This window comes from Mirounga angustirostris, unplaced genomic scaffold (assembly GCF_029215605.1).
Source record: "Mirounga angustirostris isolate CCGP_5_RB_7025 unplaced genomic scaffold, mMirAng1.0.hap1 SCAF_15, whole genome shotgun sequence".
NCBI classification, from domain to species: Eukaryota; Metazoa; Chordata; class Mammalia; order Carnivora; family Phocidae; genus Mirounga; species Mirounga angustirostris.
In genome coordinates, this window is record NW_026991723.1 from 27,935,179 (window position 1) to 27,958,952 (window position 23,774).

A 23,774-nucleotide genomic window follows, 5' to 3' on the forward strand; every position below is an offset into this window, starting at 1 on the left:
ATTATCAAGTTCAATGCATTCCCCCTTCCACAACCGGTAAGTGACTCTCACACTTTTAAAAATTGATCTTAAATTATACAATCATTATATTGATACATTCTTATGAAACATTTTTAAAATAGAGAACAGCCCACAGTCCTGTTTAACCCACTTGTTTGTAAACTAAGTGTGACATATATGCTTCTAGACCTTTTTTATTTGCATGTATAAACATACAAATATTTATATTATATACAACTATAAATAAATATAGAGGTATATGGTTTAATTTTATGATTATCTTTTACAAATATGGAATTATATTGTACCCATAATTCCATAATTTGATTTTTAACTTAATTTCTTCGTGATTTTTCCACATCAATACATGTAAATTTACCTCACTCTTTGGAACTACTATGAAGTATTCCATTGTGTCTGTCTACCATACTTTATTAACTCCTCCCTTATACATTTACACAGTTTTATTTTTCCTTATTACAAATGATGCATCCATGAACATCCTTGTACAAGAGCATTTCTCCAAATCCTAGCTCTACCTAGATATAGAATTGTTTGGTCAAATGGACTGCAGGTTTTTATTTTAAAAGATACTGCTAAATAGTAGTAGTTATAGCTAAATATTACATGCTTGAATCTATATTAACTCAGTCCTCATAACTATGATATAAGTACTATCATTGCCTCTACTTAGAGTTGAGAAAACTGAGGCACAGAGAGGTCAAGTAACTTGTCCAAGGTCACATAGCAAGTAATAGTGGTACTAGAATTCATATCTGGGCATCTCGCTCCAGAATCTATGTTCTTAGCACAACAGTAGGCTGCCTCTGTTGAACATAAAAACTTTATGAGTGTACCCATAAAGTACAGACAGATTATGTACCTAAGCTATATACAAAAATAAAAGTTAAAAGAAATGATATAAACTAGTTAATATTTTATAACATTTATATTAGTCAAAAGTTTTTCTTTTAATAATACCATTATTAATAGTAATACTTTTGTGAGAATAAGTAATGGAATATGCTCCCTTTTATAAAAATTTGACTCTATGCTTTATGATATAGACATTCAAAACTCTGTGCTAAATTCAGTTTATTGTCTGTCACAGCTGAAAATATTATCCCACAAAGATATACTCAAAAGGAAGAAGTACATGCTTGACTGTAATGACTAAATCCTGATACTCATTTTTAAATCCCATCAACCAATTAATCATAGTCTTTTCTTAAAGTATGACTAATACATATCCATTTTCTCTGAATGTCAATATGTTCTCCTTATGAAGTAATCATAATGTGTTACTTTTTTTTTTTTTTGGTATTTTTAATAAGTTGGATTCAAAAGTTTGGTAACTTGTTTTCAAGATGGCCACCATCAATTCTTTCCCTCCTTGTAAATGCAAGTCATTTCCTTACTGAGAGGTGGAGTCTTTTCTTACACTCCCTTGAATCTTGGCTAATATGTGACTGCTTTAGTCAACTGGATATTGTTAAAGTGAAGCTGCTTGACTTCTGAGACTTGGTCAGAAGAAGCCTTTGGACTTCCGTCTGTTTCTCTTTCTTAGAACACTTGCTCTAGGGAAAGGCAGTCACCGTATAAGACAGAGTACCCAGAGATTGACAGGTTGTGAGGAAACTCAGGCAATTCATGTGGGTAGGGAAGGAAAGAGAAGATTGGCCAGCCCCCAACACTTCCAGCCAACCTTGTCCAGACACCAGACATGTGAATGAAAAAATCCTCAGGTGACTTCAGCCCCAGTGGCCTTAAGACTGCAGCTGCGTGAGAGAGCCCCAAGTGAGAAACAACCAGTTAAGCCTGTCTATACCCAGAACTGTAAGAGATAATATTAAATTATTTTAAGCCACCTAGCCCTGGAGTGGTTTGTTATACAGCAATATTATCTGCATAACAAACAGTAGAATGGGATTCTACTGAACTGCCACATTTGGAAGACTTTTCAATGGGTTAGAGGATTTTATTTTCATGTTTGCATTCAAGTGTGCAGATATAGCAGTTTCTTATGGGTACACTCATAAAGTTTTTAAAAAGTCGTGATAATAAGAAATATTTTCAAACATTCATTTGCAAAATGTTCCTTCTGCGACAGTTTCTATTTTAAAAGCATTTTTTAATGACTTATTGTTTAAAATGTCACTTTTCCTAATAGGAGCAGATTACAGTTTTTCCCCCAAAATATCTAAGTGGCACACTACTAATCATGGCTGTCATCATAGAAAAAGTCCAATTTTTAAACTTTTTATTGTGAAATGGTTGTGAGAACAGTACAAAGAACTCTGTATATGCTTCACATAGATTTCCCAACTATTATCATTTTACATGTTTGTTTTATCAGTCTCTGTAAATATCTATACCTTTTATTTTTCTTAGCTGTCTGATCCAGTTGCATATACGATGCTTCTTTACATCTAAATACTTCAGTGCATACCCCCTATGAACTGCGATATTATTTTACAAAATCAGAGGGCAATGATCAAACCAGGAGCTCAACACTGATAGAGCACTATTATCTAATCTACAAGCTTTATTCAAATATCACCAATTATTCTAATGTCATTTTGAGCGAAAAGAAAAATCTCACCCAGGGTCCAATCCAGAATCACATGCGGTAAGCGTTTATTTGACATGCCTCTTCTGTCTCTTAATCTGTGGCAATTTCTTAGTCTTCATTTCTCCCCAATGTCCTTGATATTTTTTTTTTAAGATTTTATTTATTTGAGAGAGAGCACATGATGGGGGGGAGGGTTAGAGGGAGAAGCAGACTCCGCGCCGAGCAGGGAGCCCGATGCGGGACTCGATCCCGGGACTCCAGGATCATGACCCGAGCCGAAGGCAGATGCTTAACCGACTGAGCCACCCAGGCGCCCTGTCCTTGATACTTTTGAAAAAGTCAAGCAATTTGGATTTGTTTCCTCATGATTAGAATCAGGTTATGTATTGCGTTTCATTTTTCTTTGCACAGAAGTGATTCTCTATCCTTTTCAATGCATCTTATCAAGAAGTACCCAATGTTATTTGTTCTCTATATTTATGGTCTGTTTCTGTTTTTTGTTTGTTTGTTCATTTGTTTTTTGGTTTTTTTTTTTATTCGATTCCACGTATAAGTGAAATCATATGGCATTTGTCTTTCTCTGTCTGACTGATATTACTTAGCATAATACCCTCTAGGTCCATCCATGCTGCTGCATGAAAAGCCTGTTTAAAAGGGGGGAAAGATCTGCAAGAGATTCAAGAAAGGAGTGATTATGTGGGAAATGACATCCAAAATAAGAGATTTGAATGAGCAGATGAAAGAGACATGAGGGGTGGGGGAGGGAATGGCAGCTTAGAAATGGCTTCAGGTAAGTTTTCAATAAGGACACTGGGGGATTGGTTGGTTTTGGATAAGCTATTTTTGTTAATAACAAAACAGCAGTAAGCCCCTTCTTGAAAATTAAATGTGTATTATGAAACTGTCTTAATGCCTTCCCTACATCATCTCGCTTAATTCATGTAATAACCTTGAGAGGTTGACATTTTAATCCCCGTTTTACAGATGCAGAAAATGAGGCTCAGAGAGGAAAGAGATTTGCCAAAGTAGAACTAGGTGAGACTACCTCCAAAGCCCTCACTAGTAAACACTCTGCTTCTAGGCTGGGGACATGCCCATATTATATTGATAGTCAATGAGCAATAGAATGAACTGCAACGAATTGAGTTTTTAAAAAGTTAAAAACAATCTTCTCTCTTATAAAAATGCACAATAATGACCAAAGGCTCTGAGATTTATTACTTGATTCTGGTATCAAACTAAAAGAAACTCGTTCTCCCAGCTTGCAAAATGCCTAAAAAGGCCAAACACCAAAGGTTTCAACTCCATTTAAACAAGCAAGTAAATCTTGTGGCAATATCATCCATGTGCCTGGGCCTTAAATAAGTATGAGTTCATTATTTAAGAATAAATAATGAGTTACAAATTATTTTTACAAGTATAAATTGTTCACAGCCATCTTCTTTTGTCAGCGGTCTAAAAATCTTGAGCCAAAAGCTTTATGTTACTAAAGATTAAATTCCTTCCCTAGTAGGCCAAGGATCAAAATATATTGTGCTTTATTTGGATAGTCTGGGAGTATTGAATTTGTCCTTTTCTTATCATTAACATTCATCTCTCTGGATCATCCACTTCTCTTTGAACTTGGGAAACAGGAATTTGATAGCATACAGTATTTAAATCAATTAAAACAAGAATCCAGACAGAACCAAGTAATTCTGGGAGTTAACTGTAATAACTCTTTCATCCCAATAAAGTTCAGTTCAGTTGTTTATTTGGACAATGACCAGCATCAACATTAACTTTCCAGGGTGCATAAATGTGTTTTCCTACATTTACTAATACTGTGTTCTACTTTCCAAAGACCAGAAATAAACCAAAGGGATACAAGCATTGCTTGCAGAAGAAAAAAAATAGCTTTATTTTAGGAATTAGAAATTTGAACTCACTTTATAAAATGCTCTCTAAATTTTCTCTTTGACTCAGCACAAGTTGCACATAGAACGTGTCCAACAAACTTGTTTGACTTATGCTATGGTCATGGCTGTGAGTGATTGCAGTTAAAACAATTAAATAAACAATTCTCCAGAGAGAGAATGATGTTGCCAGTTGTCAGTAATAAAGCCAAAAAGGAGTTTGTGAAGGTTCATTTGATCTGACTGTGACTTGGTCTCGTTTTGTGTGATCTGAAAAGTGCAAAAAAGCAAACAACAATAATAATAATCACTCATATTTCAACTCAGAATTATTAATCACTATTAATGTTTAGCATAGTTGCTGCTAATTTTTTTCCTATTTAGATAGATCATTTTAAAGATTGTACAAGTTATATGGTTATAAGATTTTCTTTTAAAGAAATAATCAGATCCTTTCTAATCAAGCTGAGGGCCTTTGGACATCCACCCCTGTCCCAGTCCCTCCCTACTCACACACTTGATTTGTTTCTCTCCCTTTCTTTAATGCAGGATTTTTTGGTCTTCTGCTTTTGTTCCTTCTTTCCTTTCCTCCTTTCCTTCCTCCGCTGCCTATAGTCTTCCAAGTCCATCCATCACCTGGTGTTGTTACACTATAATGAGCTAGTGCAGCTCTGTAATAAAGTAAGGGCCTCGTATGGATCAGGAGAAACATCTCACTATGTATGGATAGAGACATAATAAAATGTATCCTTACAGTCCATGGGAAGCAAATTCGCCCTGGCTTGGAGCTTCACAGATTTGATATATTGGATTGAATCCCCTTTACTATAACTTCCCTTTTATTTTAGATGTGTTCGAAGAGTACTTATTCCAATGATCTAAATAAGAACAAGGCACATACACTCAAAAGGCCAGCATGGCATGGAAAAAAAAGAATCAAAGAGAGACTTTATTCCTTAGACCAAAAGGAAATCCATTTCCTATCCTGGATCTGTGACTTTGATGGGCTCCAAGCCAGTGGTCCATTTCCTATTTTAAGAGTCTTTGATATCACCAGAGTTCTTATTATGAGGGAAATAAAATAATATATGCAGATGTACTTTATGAAATAGAAAGCCCTATATAAATGTGTGTGGTTATTTTTATGAATCTATGCCATCAGCCCTTACTCACCAAGAGCACAAGTTTCTATCTTCCTGTTTCTACTGTATGATTAAAAAAAATAAAACACCTTGCAAGAAATGTTTTCAAGCTGAAGAGAAGTGGCAGCTACCAAGACTAAAAATGCTATGAATTGTCTTCTGAAACAAGCAGCAATGAGAACATCTTCAAAGAACCACCACTTCACATAAAGCCCTTCTCACTAAACACTGCCTGGCAAATCCAGATAATTCATTGTTGACTCTTGTTAAAATAGTTATGAATCTTATTTTTTTTAAAGACTCACAGCAAATCCTTATGCAGAGGGATAAAAATGGTGAGATTAGTAATAGAATTATGAATTAGGATAATAACATCTTACTTGCTCCTGTGTCGGAGGGCGCAGTCCTTGGCGAGGAAGCCAGATCTGATCAGTGGTTACTGAATAAATTATATTTTATTTTGTAATAAACTGACCTAACATAGGTCCAGCTATCTATGTATTAGTAAGTGATGGTTTTAATACTTAATCATTTAAAAATATTATAAACTCATCTTTGCATCTCCTTCCAGCCCAATGACTGGCACATAAGTATTTATCAACTATATTTTAATTAAATTAATGTAAGGCACATCAAGGCATTACAATCTGGTTGCCATTCCTAATTAATTTTATCTTTTGCCTCCACAAAATTCTATTCTTTTATGCCTGTGATGATGGACAATATGGAAATAGCCAGGATTAGAACATAAACTCCACAGGACTATTGTTATTTATGGGCAAATTTCAGCAATTCCAATTGTCTCCTGGTTGGCTTGTACTTAAAAGGAAAATCTAACTCAGTGTGTAGGAAGAATTTCAGGCAAGAGTAATTAGGAAGTTAAAACTCACCTATAAAACAAATGATTTATTCATGTCTAGGAAGAATTTATACTACTTAAATTCTTTTTCAGATAAAAAAATAATTACATGAGAAGAGCCCTTGGGAAATAGAGCCTTGCCTTGATGAGTTGATATTCTATCTTATCTGCATCATTGCTTGAAGAAGAAAATAAAAGTTGAACTTCAAGGGAATGCTTTGAAAAAGTAACCTAGTGACATGTACCATTTGATATCAAAGTTATAACATGGAGTAGGATGTATGGAGAGCCTGTGAGTATCTGTGCACCCACACATCACTCCAAGTGATTACTTATTAAGGACACCTGTCCATACTCCTGAGGTATAATTACCTGTCTTTTTTTTTTTTAAGATTTATTTATTTATTTGCAGGGGGAGGGGCAGAGAGAGAGGGAAAGAGAAACTTAAGCAGACTCTGTTCTGAGCGTGGAGCCCATCACTGGGCTGTCTCACTACCCTGAGATCACAACTTGAGTGGAAACCTAGTGTTGGAAGCTTAACCTACTGCACCACCCAGGTGCCCCTAGTTGCCTTTTTTTATTGCCCAACTCAAAGTAGACACACTGAAGAAGAACATGGTAGAAAAGATGGGCATGATACATTTGCAACGACGTGGATGGAACTGGAGGGTGTTATGCTGAGCGAATTAAGTCAATCAGAGAAAGACATGTATCATATGACCTCACTGATATGAGGAATTCTTAATCTCAGGAAACAAACTGAGGGTTGCTGGAGTGGTGGGAGGTGGGAGGGATGGGGTGGCTGGGTGATAGACATTGGGGAGTGTATGCTCTATGGTGAGCACTGTGAAGTGTGCAAGACTGTTGAATCACAGATCTGTACCTCTGAAACAAATAATACATTATATGTTAAAAAGAAAAAAAAAAGAAGAAGATAGCAGGAGGGGAAGAATGTAGGGGGGGAAATCGGAGGGGGAGATGAACCATGAGAGACGATGGACTCTGAAAAACAAACTGAGGGTTCTAGAGGGGAGGTTGGTGGGAGGATGGGTTAGCCTGTTGATGGGTATTAAAGAGGGCACGTTCTGCATGAAGCACTGGGTGTTATATGCAAACAATGAATCATGGAACACTACATCAAAAACTAATGATGTAATGTATGGTGATTAACATAACAATTTAAAAAAATGGGCATGATGGAACTTTAGAAGCATTTATCTACTCAGTAGCTGGGGGTATGTGGGTACATTGAAAATAGATGCAAAGTACTTTTCATCCTCCAGCAAATAAAGTGTCTTGTGAATTATCTCCCATTGAGATAATTCATGAGACTATTATCCCAGGGAAGCAGGGATAGATATTCCTTCAATAAAGAGATCATAATACTTCTTGCATTCACAAAGTTGATTATTCTGGATTCATAGGAAGACAATATTGTTCAAAGCCAGGCTTTTTTGAGAATAATTTTTTCCTCTGAATTCCTCCTTATATATTTTTATGTCTTTCCTTTAATAAATATCTCCATTATATAGTGGTGCTGGTCTACTCAGAAAACAGTGTCTTTATGTGGACATAGGGTTGAAAAAAAGAGGAGGATGAAGAAGGGAAGTTCTGACCCAAGAGAAAAGAAAGGGCCTCTTCACTAGAGAAGATGGACAGGACAGGGTGGAGGAGATAGAGAAATGGAAACTTGACTGAGAAGTCGGCCAGAGTCCCAGACAGTCCTAGGCTAAGGCAAAGGGAGAGTGTAAAACAACAAAAACTCTGATGGAAATCTTGGATAGATGAAGGGGAATCTGAGAACATCCAGACTGGCTTTCCACTTTCTTATGTGCAAGCACAGTAGAATAGCAAGGGCAATATGGGATTTTTAAACAGATGAGCCTAAAATGTCATTTCCTAGTCTCCCTGCACTACATGAAAGCTCCAGCAGTTTCTGCAAGTGCTGTAGCTGGTGCACAAAAGATAACTGAAGGAAAAGGCTAGCTAGCTTGCCAGGGAGAACTACCACAGTGGGGCAAAGAAACCACTGGGGTTCTAACATGGTGTGCCCACACCTAGGACTCCAGGGTAGACTTGGCAAGACCTTGCCAAATCTACAGAACAAGAAAGAAAGTTAGGCCCAACTTGGGGATATTGACAAATTCCCAAGAACAATCAACATGGCATCTTATCCATGAGGAAAGAAGGGACCATAACTTATCCTACCTACACATGCTGCAGCTGCCACTGCCAGTACCCAGTAGAACCAGAAGTCACCATTTCCTTATTATCTGGCCCTAGTGTATTAAGAACCTGTGAAGACCAAGCATAGTATTCAGACTTCTGTCCTCCCAGCTCTTACTGCCAGGAGGTAGTGGGAACACCCTGCTCCCCACCCCCACACACATAGCCTCCAGCTTGGGAGATTAAAGAGGGGAGGGAAGAGAGGAGCCATCCTGATAGAGACTTAACCTTGAACTGAACTTGAATTTAAACCAAAAGAGATTGGGTTACCTTCAATTTGGCAAGTTTACATCAGCTGGAGGACTCCAGAGAAAGATGAGTTCAGTAATAGAAAATAAAGTTACAGTTTTTGCACATAGGAGACTCAAAGCAAAAATTTCAATGTGGTTGCCTTACTTTTAGAGATCAGCTTTCTCCTTTGCTCTTAGAAAGATTCTGGCCATTTTCTTTGCCAAAGCAACTGGAACTTTATGTCACAAATTCTCCCTCAGGCTTTCTAGGGATATCTCAACCTAACTAGCTTTTGTTTTTCCACCTTGTTGCTTTAACCTTTGGTGCTGGGACTCTTGCTAACCCTTCAGGCCTGATCAAACCTGAGCTCTAGCTCATCTGGTACTTCAAGTTATAATCCAAACTTTATCCCATTCCTAAGAAGTTCTGTTCTCCAGGTGAAATAAACAGTGTCTAATTAGATTTTATGTTCATTGAGGGCAAAAACTATGTCATATTCATCCATATTCTAGGTTTCTATTAAAAGTGTTTGCATGTAAGTATGTGTTCACATGTTTTTACCAATACAGAAAAAGATTTCTTGTAGGTCGGACACACACACACACTCACACACACACACATACACACACACCCCACTTTCCCTTCTATTCACACTGGGTATTAAAAGTGGACCTACTTCAAATTGTATTTAGACAGTTAACATAGGCATTACAACTAAACCAAGATCTTTTAAGGGCCTAAGAATAAGCTAGTTTGATTACCATTATTACTGATAATACGTGGGTTGTGCTGGGACTTAGGCACAGCTGCATATAGTTCTTGTTTTTCTGGTGCAATCACTGCATATACAGTTACATGACACCAACAATAAGTTTGTGAGTAATTACTGACAAAGCTTTCTTTTGTTGTCTTTCAATAGAGCAAAATCCTGAGGCTAATCCTACCATTATGTACATATGATATCACTTCCTGAAAATATATGAACATGAGGGGGGTTTGTTGTTGTTTTTTTAGTACAACAAAGTGAGAAATGCTATGGAAGAAATGGCCTCCAGAAATGTGGGTGATTTATGTCTCAGGAATGTGTGTGAAGAACTAGGGGATAGGTTTCCTCAGATTGCTGCTAAACCCAGCAGGCTCCAGCTAGCCTCTTTTTAACAACTAGATCCCAAAACCTTCTACCTGCATGCATCTTAAGTTCCTGAGATTTCACCAGCTCTGGGTACAAATGAAGTCACATTAACAAAAATAGTCCATATTTCACCCAACCAGTTCTCTCCTTCGTACTCTAAATTTATTCTCTATAAAAAGTTCCCCTAAATATTTCTGACATAATCAAGGGTGGCTCGGATGAGCTTACTAACAAGTCTGGTCAGATGTTTCTTGACATCCCCCAGGTGCTGCTGTCCCTTGCAGCAAAAATCCACTGCCCCTCAGAACACAGTCAGCTTCCTTGTGAGTAGAGCAAGCACGTGGACAAACTCCACTCCACCTCTGACCACCTTCGCTGTGTCTTATAAACCAATTGCTCCCACTTTGGAAGATGTACTCAGAGCCAGACGACTTCCTGTCTCACTGTGTCTTAGGGAGACACAAAGCAATGTCATAAACAGATTTTAATCAAAATCACTTTTTTAGTTTGGTACTAATATGAGCTTTTTCTTAGGATCCAAGGGATACAGGAGTCCAAGGGAATGGGCCTGGGGCAGAAATAAGTGACAGACAACATTGGACCAGAATAGCCCTTAGCCTTTACTGAGGCTTCACCATCATCAAGACAGACTTCCAACTGGCTTATCACATCAGTTCACCTGGAAGCTCTGACAAATAAAATATTCAGCTCAGCTCAAGCTGAGTCCCTGCTACACACTATTTAGGGAGACTTACCGGTTCCTTCCAAAGATAATCTACAGATATAAAATAAAATCCAAACTGCAAATTTAAGCAATAAACATCAAAATTATGTTGGTCCAAACCACAATGAGATACCATATTGCATCTGTTAGGATGGCTAATATAAAAGAAAAATGAAAGAAGAAAAGGAAATAACAAGTGTTGGAGAAGATATCGAGACATTGGAACACTTGTGCACTGTTGGTGGGAATGTAAAATGGTGCAGCCATTAGAAAACAGTGGTTCCTCCAAAAAGTAGCAATTCCAGTTCTGCATATGTACCCAAAAGAGTTGAAAGCAGATATTTATACACTCACGTTCATAATACCATTACTCACGGGAATCAAAAGATAGAAGCAACCCATCTTACATCATCATGGTACAAATTTCAAAACGAGGACACCAACATTACTATTAACTGAATTCTAAACTTTTCCTGGCTATTCTTGATTGGTGTCAGGCATTTTTAATGATTGTAATAATTGTAAAGACAATTTGAAGCATTGATGCCATTATCTTCCTACAGTGAGAATTTACTTTTTCTTCTTTTGACATGTTGCTGAGTGAAGGGAAGATCATCTTATTCCACACAGGAATTGAAATAATCTGAACATGGATTTCAATCATCCTGAGGGCCAATCCATGTCTGGTTTACCTTTATCCTTTCTACTGTATCCATTTGAAATCCCAACCAAAGCCCTGGGAGGGAAGCAACCCAAGTGGATAAACGAAATGGGATATATACATACAGTAGAATATTATTCGGCCTTAAAAAAGGAGGGAAATGCTGACAACATGGAGGAAACTCGAGGACATTATGCTAAGTGAAATAAGTCAGCCACAAAAAGATAAATACTGTAGGATTTCACTTCATAGGAAATCCTTAGAGTAGTCATTTTCATAAAGACAGAAAATAGAATGGTGGTTGCTAGGGGCTGGGGGAAGAGGGGAATGAGGAGTTGTTGGTTCATTGGTACAGAGTTTCAGTTTTGCAAGATAAACAGAGTTCTGGGGATACCTGGGTGGCTCAGTCAGTTAAGCATCTACCTTTGGCTCAGATCATGATCCTGGGGTCCTGAGATCTAGCCCCATGTTGCCTTGGGCTCCCTGCTCAGTGGGGAGCCTGCTTCTCCCTCTCTCTCTGCCCCTCCGCCCGCTTGTGCACTCTCTCTCTCTCAAATAAATAAATAAAATCTTTTTAAAAAATAAAAAATAAAAAGGATTCTGTGGATGGATGGTGTGATGGCTGCACAACAGTGTGAATGTACTTCATGCCACTGAACTACACACTTAAAAATGGTTAAGATGGGGGGGATGGGGTAACTGGGTGATAGACATTAAAGAAGACACATGATGTAATGAGCACTGGGTATTATATAAGACTGATGAATCATTGATCTCTACCTCTGAAACCAATAATACATTATATGTTAATTAATTGAATTTAAATTGAAAAAAAGGAAAAATATTTTTAAGTGGTAAATGTTGTGGCATGTGTATTTTACCACAAATTTTAAAATTAAAAAAACTTTTTTGAAAGTTTAACTTCTAGTAAATGGCTAGTCTATTTGGGGGCCAACTCAGCCTCTAAGAACAACTAGACAAGTTGGATTCAGGAAAAAAAAAGTATATATAGATATAGATGAATATATAAATAAAAAATATATATATATATATTCCACTTGAAGTCATCAGAGAGTAGACAGGACAGGAAAATTTGCAGGTTCAAGATCTGAAAGACACCAAGGGATGTAAGATGTGCATATATGGAAACACTTTTCCCCTCAAGCTCATTACTAATTCTGAAAGTGAAAGTAGGGGCTGCAAGACTAAGAAGCTGGACAGAGCTTTTGGTAGTCTCACATATATGGGGGAAAAAATGGAGTTCACGAACCAACAAGGAGTAGCCGTGATAAACCTCCCAGGGCTTTGGTTGGGACTCCAAATGGATACAGTAGAAAGGATAAAGGTAAACCAGACATGGATTGGCCCTCAGGATGATTGAAATCCATGTTCAGATTATTTCAATTCCTGTGTGGAATAAGATGATCTTCCCTTCACTCAGCGACATGTCAAAAGAAGAAAAAGTAAATTCTCACTGTAGAAAGATAATGGCATCAATGCTTCAAATTGTCTTTACAATTATTACAATCATTAAAAATGCCTGACACCAATCAAGAATAGCCAGGAAAAGTTTAGAATTCAGTTAATAGTAATTTTGGTGTCCTCGTTTTGAAATTTGTACCATCATGATGTAAGATGAAAACATGAAGAGAAACTAAAACTGGATGAGGGATATATGGGAACTCTGAATTTGGCAACTTTTCTGTACATCTAAATGTATTCCAAAGTAAAAATATATATATATTTAAAAAAATAACCAGGCATATAAGAATACAAGAGTTTATTTGAAATCAGTTGACTGAAAAGAAAGAGAAAAAAGTAACCCGAAACTAGAGTTATCAGCTACAGACTTGAAAAACATGATTCTGGGTATGTTTGAGGAATTAAATGAGATGATTTTTTTTGTAAACTGGAAAATATTTTAAACATGACAATTCTAGAGCTGAAAAATATAGTAATTTATTGATATTAAAAGCTTGTCAAATGGGTTTATTGTCATATTAGACACTTGATTATAAATTAGATCAGATACATATATATAATGAAGCACAAAGAGACCAGAAAATAGAAAATCTAGAGAAAAGGGCAAGACAAGAGGCATGGTAGAAAATCTTAATCTATGCTTTGTTGAAGTCCCAGGAGGAAAAGGAGGATTGAATAAAAGTATTATTTGAAATGATGGTGATTGAGAATTTTTTTAAACCTGAATAAAGATATCAAATTGTGGATTCAAGATGCACAATGAATGCCAAGCTAAAAATATAAAAAGAAAATCATAAAATCTATGAAAATTTCTCTACTTATTAGTCCACTGGGAAAGGGAAATTAAAACCATAATAAGATACCACTCACTGAGGAGCCTAGTATTTTTTAAGCTGACAATATAACTGTTGGCAAAACTGAGGTTCGTGGCCACAGTCATATATAGCCTTTGGGACTGTACATTGGGAAAAATCACTTTGGAGGAGTACTTGATAGTATCTGTTAATGCTGACCATTAAGAACACCTGTGGCATCCGGTTCCTCCCATAGGTAATTACCCAACAGAAATTCAGATTATTCACAGCAGTGTTACTCACCTATGAACATAGATACATTGTGGTAAATAGCAATTGATGAATTACATAAAGAAACTTGAGGGAAAGGAACGTTTAGACACAAAAGAATACATACTATATTTGGTTTGGAACTGAGAGTACTAGTTACCTTTGGAGAGGGTGGAGGGGATAGTTATTTGGTAGGGCTCCTAGTAATGTTCTTCTTCTTGATCAGTACTGATTATGTAGGTGTGTTCACTTTGCAAAAAACTTACCAAGCTGCGCACTTAAGATTTGTGTATTTTACCATGTGTATGTTATGCTTCAATAACAAAATTATTATTTTTCCATTTTTTTTTCATTTAATCTCTGAAATCTGTTCATTTTTTTTCTTCATTTATAAAAAGAGGAAAGGGCTCAATTTATCACTTGCTCTATAGCTCTCTGAGTTTGGTCAAGATCCCAAGCAGCTTTGTGTGACAAGTGTAAAGGGTGTCGAGTCCAGCTGTTTCTGGAGCGAATGGCCCTTGTTCCCACGACCCTTCAGAGCTTGGACTGCAGTGGTTTCAGGTACTTGAAGTAAGACTCGTGGACCTCTGATTTGTTCAGTGGGGATTTCTTGGCCCACTCAAACAAATTCTCATAACACGTTCCCATCATAACGGCCAAGCACAGAGCCAAGTGTCACATCCTGAAAATCAAACGCATCCACCAAAGCAACAGCATCTGGGCAAATTGCAATCAGCAACTCCTTTATGCGCTGATTTACTTGGGTAATCTGAGATTCTGTCATGATGCTTCCCTGAAGAAAATCCCCTGCCTTCTGACTGATTCCATACAGACAATACAAGAGACATAAATTCCTTAAGACAGTATGGACAGATTTACCTTGAATTTTGAGGTTTTTCTGAAAAGAGCTTAACTGCCACATAGCGACAATGTGCCTTGCTTGCTCGAACAAGGTCAACGGAAGCTAGGTTCCATGCTACCTCTTTGCTTTTTCTGTGAATCACTTCATTTTGAAGGTGTTTTGCAACAAGTTCTACCAATCTGGCTGCACAAAGTCTGTATGCTTGCGTTAGGCTGTCAGGGCTGTCGACGTCCACCACAGTTGGCCACACGGCCACCTGCGGCAGCTGGATGCGCTGAGTGGGCAGGTCAGTCAAGTAGGACCCCATGCCGCACACCAACTTCCCTGAGTGCACTTGGTCGTAACTTTTCATCAGGAACCTAGCCGTCTGCAGCATCATGACGGTGGTCTCTCCCTCAAAGGTGCAGGTGGGGGTAAAAGTGACATAGACATTTGGAAGGCCACTGCTCTGGGAGTAGCCATGTCCGCCAAGCGCCATCCGACAGGGTTCGATAGCAGCATTAGCTGTCCAGGAGGTGAAAGTGAGGGCGTGGAGCTCAGGCAGTTCACTCAGATCCGCTTGGCCAATGTCCTCATTAATTCGATGGTAGGTCTCCTTCATGTACGCATCTACAAACTGGAAGGCATAGGCAGTGGCCAGGAGTGGGAAGAGTTTATACTGCTGGGTCTGAAAATCCAAAATCTGTGGTTCTGGTGCACCTGGCTTGATTTCAGACTGGTGCCTCACAGTGCTGTATCGGATGGCAATGGTGCAAGCCTTGGACAGAGACCGAGCGGCCTCTCCTACAAGGAAGGAGCTGACAAACACCATGGTCCCGTAGGTCAGCTTGTTACTCACAGGTTTCGGGTATGTGCCATCAGGCTTCACCTGGGCATACTTCATCAGCATGTTTTCTCTGGGAATACGATAATTGTCCATCTTCGGGTAGCCATTATCCATCTCATCATAGCCAAATTTGGGGCCGATATCTCCCACGGTAATACCTGGCAAAGGCTTATGGGTCCCAATTTCACGAATGGGTACGATGAAGGCATATAATCCGTAGCATTTCCCCTTAGTGATGAGTTGGGCAAGAACTGTTGCATGATTTGAAGTCTTCCCAAGTCCACCAGGCCACCACTTGATGGAGGTCACATTAGCGCTGTTGAGAATGAATTCCTGAGTTTCGGGATCGTTAAGTGGCTGTGGTTTCCAAGCCTCAGAGATGAGTTCTTTTTAAACCACATGATTTCCTCTGGGTCTGCGATACCAAATTCCCTCATCTTCTTCACCATGTTGGCACTCTTCCTAACAGCCATCTCGTAACGCTGGCTGCGAGTGAGGAAATTCAAGTCCTCGTGCTGGAAGTCTGGGTCATTCAGGATCAGGTTCTCAATCTGTCCGTGGTGCAGGGCTGCAGTCCAGGAAGTGAGTGAGCAGCTCTGGGTTGAAGCTAGCGGCTTCCCGCTCCCTGCGAAGATCTTGGTTCATGGTGGCGACACGCATCGTGGGTGGCGGCAGAGGTGGAAGTGGTGGCGGCGGCGGTGACGGGTGTCCCAACAAAATTATTTTTTAAAGTCTTTTTTTGATACGGACTCTGAAAAACAAACTGAAGGTTCTAGAGGGGAGGGGGGTGGGAGGATGGGTTAGCCTGGTGATGGGTAATAAAGAGGGCACGTTCTGCATGTAGCACTGGGTGTTATATGCAAACAATGAATCATGGAACACTACATCAAAAACTAATGATGTAATGTATGGTGATTAACATAACATAATAAAAAAAAAGTCTTTTTTTGATTGACAACAGTGTAACACATAGACCCATGTCTATACACAAGCACAAAGGCAAAGCAGAGAGCTAAAGCAGATTTTCACGTCAAAAGTGGAAGCCCATGCTCAACCGACAAAGCCACTCCCAATAGAGGCACAGTATTTGTGACTCTGGAAGCTTCTGGTAAGTAACAGTGGCTAAGCACCTCCTCTGCCCCAGACACTATGTTGAAAGCTTTTACATATTTTGGTAGAGAATTATAGGTTCTAAAAATCAGAAGAATTTACTAATGACTAGTCCAGTCATTAGTGACACACAAATATCTTACACATTTTTTAATTTTTTTAAATTTAAGTAATATGTTTATGGCTTAAAAGCTCAAATATAACTGCCTTCCCCCTCCCAAAAGAAAGGAATCTAGCATTCCTTGCCTCAGGCTTTCTGTCCTCAATTTCAGCTTTCCAGGGGCAACCACTTCCAAATATTCTTAATGTTTCTTGTGGTATTTAGATCCATATTTCAAAATAACCAGCCAATATACTGCTAATTTCTTGATTCCAACCACCTTTAAGTAGTCTTTGTTTTCATATTATGAAAATTGAGAATTTAGCCTACCTACCTCCCCACATAAATGTCCTACCCTTTCACCCAATAGAGTTGTTAATTTTTTTTAATAAATGAACTTCCATTGCTTACATTATTATGGTAACATGAATATTATTCACACTGAGCCATGTAATGTATTGAAAATACATTCTCTTCTTGTACAAAATTTTGCTTTTTCTGGAGTTAATTTTTAAAAAAAATTTTTTTAGATTTCTAAGAACCATCTGCAGTCTCTAACACAGCTATTCCACACATCAAGCATTTTATCAGTTGTATCCAGATGTCTGACAGCTTCGCATGCAAAATTTCAGCCAAGTCTCCTATGTACTCCCCACCCTCCGGCCTCCATCTTGCCCTGTCTAGACATTCCTGAGGCTTCTCTGAGGTTCCATGAGTATAGAAGGGACAATCCCATGAGAACACTTGACATAGAAGACACACAGTGCAGCTGCCCATGATTTCAAGGGACCCCAGATATGCTTTGGGAGGTGGATGTTTGAAGGAAGTTTCGGTGGTCTCTGACACCACCTTCACCTGCATGTCCCTGATTTTTGCTGGGCTCTGCCTCTCTCCCTTCACTTACCCTCTTTGGCTGGCTTTGCACTCCTGGAAGCCCAGGTAATCCTTTCTTATAGCATATGTGTGTCAGGTGATGTGAATGCAGTGACCCCACAAGTTCTTTCTTTGTCCTGAGTCACTTGGAGTCTGTTCTCTTTTCTCAGTTCATTTTCCTACAACAACCCTTTCCTGGGATGATCAGTTCAGGTTACCAGTATAGCTGATGCCCTGCCCTGAGAACAGGCAGGAATAGGAAGAATTCAGAGGGGGCGGGGGGCGGTTTATACATTTTCTTACACCAAGCCATGCTGACTTCTTTCCCTTCTGCTTGCTCCATTTCAGCTTGACATTGATCTTTTTTTTTCTCTTCATTGTTGGTCACTCTCCAGAAGTTCATGTTCAAAGGCAGATTATGGATTCCTTCTCATCTTACACACATGACTAGATTGGAAAAAATGGGGCTTGTGGGTGTCCTTGCAAATGCCATGACAGAATAGCAACCAACATCTCACCAGTCATCTCCGTGCAATCCAGCCCCTACCCTCTGATTTGGCATTTCCCCCAATTTTGTATTTCTCTTCTCTACCACTTTTTATTCCCCAGTTGGCTTGAAAGTTTGTAAAAACCAATTGTTCTCTGCTCAATTTTTCACTCTGTAACCTCCAGATGTTTGCTTATCACTACCAGGCAGTGTTTTGTTTTTTTTTTTTTATCCTAAGTCAAACGGCCTTATTTTTTTTTATTAGTTTCAGAGGTAGAATTTAGTGATTCATCAGTTGCATATAACACCCAATGGTCATTACATCAAATGCCCTCCTTAATGCCCATCCCCCACTTATCCCTTCCCCCTCACCCACCTCCCCTCCAGACTGCCTTAATTTTTTGAAACTCTAATTTCTGTTTTAATCAGCTTTTAAGGCAAGAACCAAATACTTTCTTGAATCAACAACATTTCTCCCTCAAGCGCTTACCCCCCTCTAATTATTAGCTGGAAAATGCTTTACCTGGATTCTACAAGGAATCAAGAGGTTGGGCAACCCAGACAGTTTTTATCCATTAAACTGGTCCCAGATGTTTTTTTAAAAATGTGATGATTGTGCGATTTTATTAGTAATTTGCTTTTACTTAAATTAGTGTAATATGTTTTAATATCTTTTTGTTAGTACTTTAGATGCTCTTGCAAAAATGTGACATAAGTAGAGAATCATATAATAAACTCCTGGTACTCGTTCAAAAATTAAGTCAGGGACAATCTCATTTTGTCTATACCCTCACTTACTCCCTGACACCAGGGTTATTTTGAAGCAAATCCCAGACATTATATAATTTCAACTCTACATTTTTGCTCTAAGATTTCAAGACTAAACCACCTTGGTGCCCAAAGGAGTCCGCCACTGCGGAGCTGCCTTCCGAGGGACTGGGACTCCCGTGTGCTGTGCCAGGTCCTGTGCCTACGGCTGTGGGGAGCTGCACACCTAAGGTGACAAATTTGTTGAATTCTTAAATGATGGACATGACTTTCTCCATTGGACTTCCAGCACACACAGTAAGCGCACAGACATTTAAACTCTGCAGAATATATTTGCAAGGAGAAAAAGATGATACAGAAGGATAAGTCCTTTCCCAAAGATGTCTGGAAGTTGGGAGCTGGAAGTGAATGGCGAAGAAGCCAAATTAGTGTGGAAAATTGCTGGAGAAAAGATCACTGTCATTTTAAACATTTACAAGAGCATTTACAAGAGCATCCCACCATCCCATCCTTCATGGGGAGGAGAAGCCCTCCCAAGGACAGAAGGTTGAAGAACAGGAGCCTGATTGACGTCCACTCCCAATTTTGTGGCTGAAGTTATAAAGAATGGTGGCAAGAAGTTCCTTGTGCTGGACTGTCACTATCCAGAAGATGAGGTTGGACAAGAAGAGGAGGACAAAAATGACATTTATCCATCAGGAAAGTGAGTTTTCAGTCCACTGGCGAGTCTGAATGGAAGGACATGACTTACACACTCAACACCGAGTCCCTGGCCTGGGCCTTCTATGACCACCTAATGGATTTGCTGGTGGACCGCGGGGTGGTGAATAACACTTCTGCAGATGAGTAGGTGGAGCCCAGCACAGCCCTGGAGCACCGGGAATATATTACTCTTCTCGAAGACCGCAACAGTTTTGTCAAGAGCTGGTAGAGCAGAGGCATCTGGGTGGCTCAGTCGTTAAGCGTTGCCTTCAGCTCAGGTCATGATCCCAGGGTCCTGGGATCGAGCCCCGCATCGGGCTCCCTGCTCAGAGGAGAGCCTGCTTCTCCCTCTCCCACTCCCCCTGCTTGTGATCCTTCTCTCACTGTGTCTCTCTCTGTCAAATAAATAAAATCTTAAAAAAAAAAAGAGCTGGTAGAGCAGACAACACATGAAATACCTTCATTTTATGGCAATATAGAATTATATATTATATTAATAATGTATTATGACATATAATAAGATATATATTCTCATATATTAACATATAATGATATAATTAATTCTTCCATTATATATTAATATATTGTTATATATTATGCCATTATATGTGTACATATGTATAATATATATAATAATGGTATTATATATAATATATAGCAATATATAATAATTATATCTATACCATTATCACAAAATATGTAAGTTTTTACTATTATCAAATACAACTTCTGTGTTCACATTTCCCTAATTGCCTCATAAATGTTTTTTGTTTTATAGTTTATTGCTTGAATCAGGACCATAATAAAGGCAATGTGTTGCAGCAGGTTGAAAATGCCCCTAAGTTCTCTTTTACCTTACCTCTCTATCTCTTCTATCCCCCTTGGAAATTTATCTGTTGACACACCCAGATCATTTACCCTACAGACTTTCCCAGTCTGGATTTTGCTGCTTGCACCCCTGTCCTGTCCTTTAAACTATTTATCTGTCCCTGTGTTTCCTGTAAGCTGGTAGCTAAATCCAGAGGCTTGCTCAATTCAGGTTTGCATCCTGACAAGGACCATGGGACACCACCACTTTATGGCAATGTTTCCATTAGCACTCTTATTTCCAGGAATCAGAGTTTGAGATGAGTACATATTTTGGAAAGGATAGATATATTTTTTTCTCTCCTTCCCCACTTAATTGGCATTCATAGATTCTTTGGGACTTGCTTTCTCTGTACTTGTAGGACTAAACTAAAATTTTGGATATATTTTTCCTCCCAGAGGATATTAAGAAGATTAAATTTATGAGTTCATTTCAAAGAAGTCAGAATTTCTAAATCCAAGACCCTCCATTCACCTAGATCCCATCCCATCAACGGGCAGTTTCTCCATTGGACTTCCAGCACGCACAGTAAGTGCACAGACATTTAAACTGCAGAATATATTTTCAAGGAATAAGCATTTAGCTGTGTTTTCCTGAAAATGAATATGATTCATTTATCCTTCCATTTCCCACAAACATTTTTGTATTTTAGTCTGTGTGGGTGGAGTTTGACTAAAATAATTGTGAAGATTCGGGCAATTTGGTTCCCCACTCTTTGTGTATGTATGTGTATCCCCAAGGGACCCGGCAGAGAGGAATAAACCCTGGCCATCAGCCTCAAGGAGCTTCCAGTCTTGTACATAAGCAAACACCCAGCTAGTTACAGTGCAAAATGTGCCAAAATAAAGATCACACAAGAAGGATGAATAAAGTCTAATGGGGGTGCTTAGGAAGGAAGGGTCACAGCCAGGGGACAAAGCCTTCTTGAAGAAGGTGGGATTTGGGAAGTCTTGCAAGAGAGAGAGGATTTTGAGAGAAGGAGATAGCAGGGACTGGGATGGAGGCAGAAGGTCTAGCAGGACAAAGTGAGGTGGGAAACAGTTGCTGTGTTCAGGCTGACCCCCAGGAAGTGTCTGTCATGGTTCTGAGTTTGGCTGCTATTAGAATCACCTGGAAGATTTGGAAAGCTCTGAGGCCTGGGGCCCTCCTGAGAAAAACTGACTCCAAGTCTTTGGGAATGGGGTCTAGGTGTCTCGTGTGTTTTGATAGCTCTCCTCAGGGGACTTTAAGGGGCAAGTAGGGAGCCCAACAGGTGAAGGTGGAAAAGCAGCAAGGTCCTGCGGTGTAGGGTTATGGCTGGTGAGGTGAGAAGTTGGCATGCGGAGCTGGGCTTCCCTCATTTGCAGCTGCTTTGGAGGACTTCATCACAGAGTGGTGAGGATGACAGGCCTGCCAGAAACTCACAGCGATCATCTGATGCAATCTTTTTCTTTTGATTGTACGTGCTTATTACACAAGTGACATTCTTGTGTAATTATCTAAACAATAAAAATAAATACGGAATAAAACCAGAAAGGTCCCTGTTGCCATTCCCCTCTTGCAGCTTACCCCTACCACCCTGCAAAGGTTACTCTGGAAAACCATTCAGTCCTTCTCTTTTCCTGACCTCTCTTTATATATATATTTACATTCTTACATGTGAGTAACAATTTTAGTTCACACACTAGAGTGAGAGAAATAGCACATTTATTTCTATCCCTAAACAAATGTAATCGGCTCTATACCCCATCTTGCTGGGCTGGTGGGAAATTCCATTCTAGTAGATTTTGGGGGTTTTCTCTTATACCCTCACACCACCAGGACTAATTTTAGAAGTCTTAGACCTTCCAGAGCATTCAAGGAGGGCTCTGTATTTTTGTTTCACACTGATCTATTCTGATAGGCTCATTGTCCATCTGTATCTCTCTTGAAGACAGGCAACATCCTGAAGTCTCTGAGGCAAGCATCCCAGAGTCCTTTGCAACTGCTCTCAATACCACCATTCAGGATGCCTCCTCCACCCAACCCCAAGGCATCCCAGTTCAGGTCCCTCCTGGGTGCTGCAGAGAAGTGAATGCAACTCTAAGAAGCCCATTCTTTCATGTAGACTGGCTGGCTAAATGCCCCCTCTTTCTACAGGTTTCAGCATTTTCTGCTTCATAAGCTCAAAATACTTTCTTCCAGCCACACCACTTTTGGGTCAGTCCAGCAAAATTCCCCTCACTGAGTCTAGGCTTTCACCTAAGAGCCTGGAGGGTGTTGTCTTTTGGGTTGTCATCCTAAGCTTCTCATGGTTCTTTTGTAACATGGATGCTGAGTTGGCAGCCAACAGTTTTGACACGGGATCAACTGTGGTATGGCCTCGTGGCCCCCCAGAAGAAGCTATGGAAGCAGGCAAGAGGCTGGGTAAAGTTGTGGCCAGAAGACAGAGAGGGCCACTGAGAGCTGAGATAAGGTAGAGCCAGTCCTTGAGTCCAGCTAGCTATGACCAAGTCAGTAGAGTTAGTGGACAAGTTCATGATCTACAGATATCAGCATCAGGGTGCCCAACAAAGCAAGTGGACAGGGACACTGGAGCAGAAGACATTACACAGATGTAACATACAAGTTTGGGGCTTCTTCCCCACTAATCTCACACCACGAGGACCCACTAATGTTCTTTTTACACCCAAAGTCATGTTTCAGAGAAACAAAGAGAGTAGGTAGAACTCTGGGACACTAGACTTTCTACCTAGGGCTATTGAGCAAAAATGTAGCAGACTGTTTAAATCATCACATCAGTGCAGACTACAGTTACTAGATTGGGGTACATTTTTCAGAATGTGGATTTTCTGAAATCAGAACATGGATTTTTTTTTCCCTGGTGCACAGTGAGTCAGAGAGGGAGACCAGATCACATTTAGAATAAAGAAACATTTCCTCTGGGCATCTGAATTACAATGTGAGTACAATTCTGACCGCTTCCCTGCATTTCACTAAGGAATAGTATCTTTTAATATATTTTAATTATGTTTTCTCTGTTACCAATTTTCTATTTATACATTTGTCCTTTTGCTTCTTAGGAATTGATCTTTTTCTTCTTTATTTGGAGGACCACTTTATATGTGTTGAATCTGGCACTTATTTTACATACAGAGGGATGAGACCCAAAGGAGTGTGGTAAACTTTACAGGGTCAGAGCACTGGACAGAGTCATAGCTGTGGAGCAAAA

The 23,774-nt window shown here is 39.3% G+C and overlaps 2 pseudogenes; one reads left to right on the forward strand and one right to left on the reverse strand.

Annotated features, from left to right (window-relative positions):
- Positions 1-14,336: 14,336 nt before the first annotated feature.
- On the reverse strand, positions 14,337-16,321 carry LOC123849335 (peroxisomal acyl-coenzyme A oxidase 1-like; annotated as a pseudogene).
- Positions 16,322-17,597: 1,276 nt separating this feature from the next.
- LOC123850246 (complement component 1 Q subcomponent-binding protein, mitochondrial-like) lies at positions 17,598-19,945 on the forward strand (annotated as a pseudogene).
- The last annotated feature ends 3,829 nt before the right edge of the window (positions 19,946-23,774 follow it).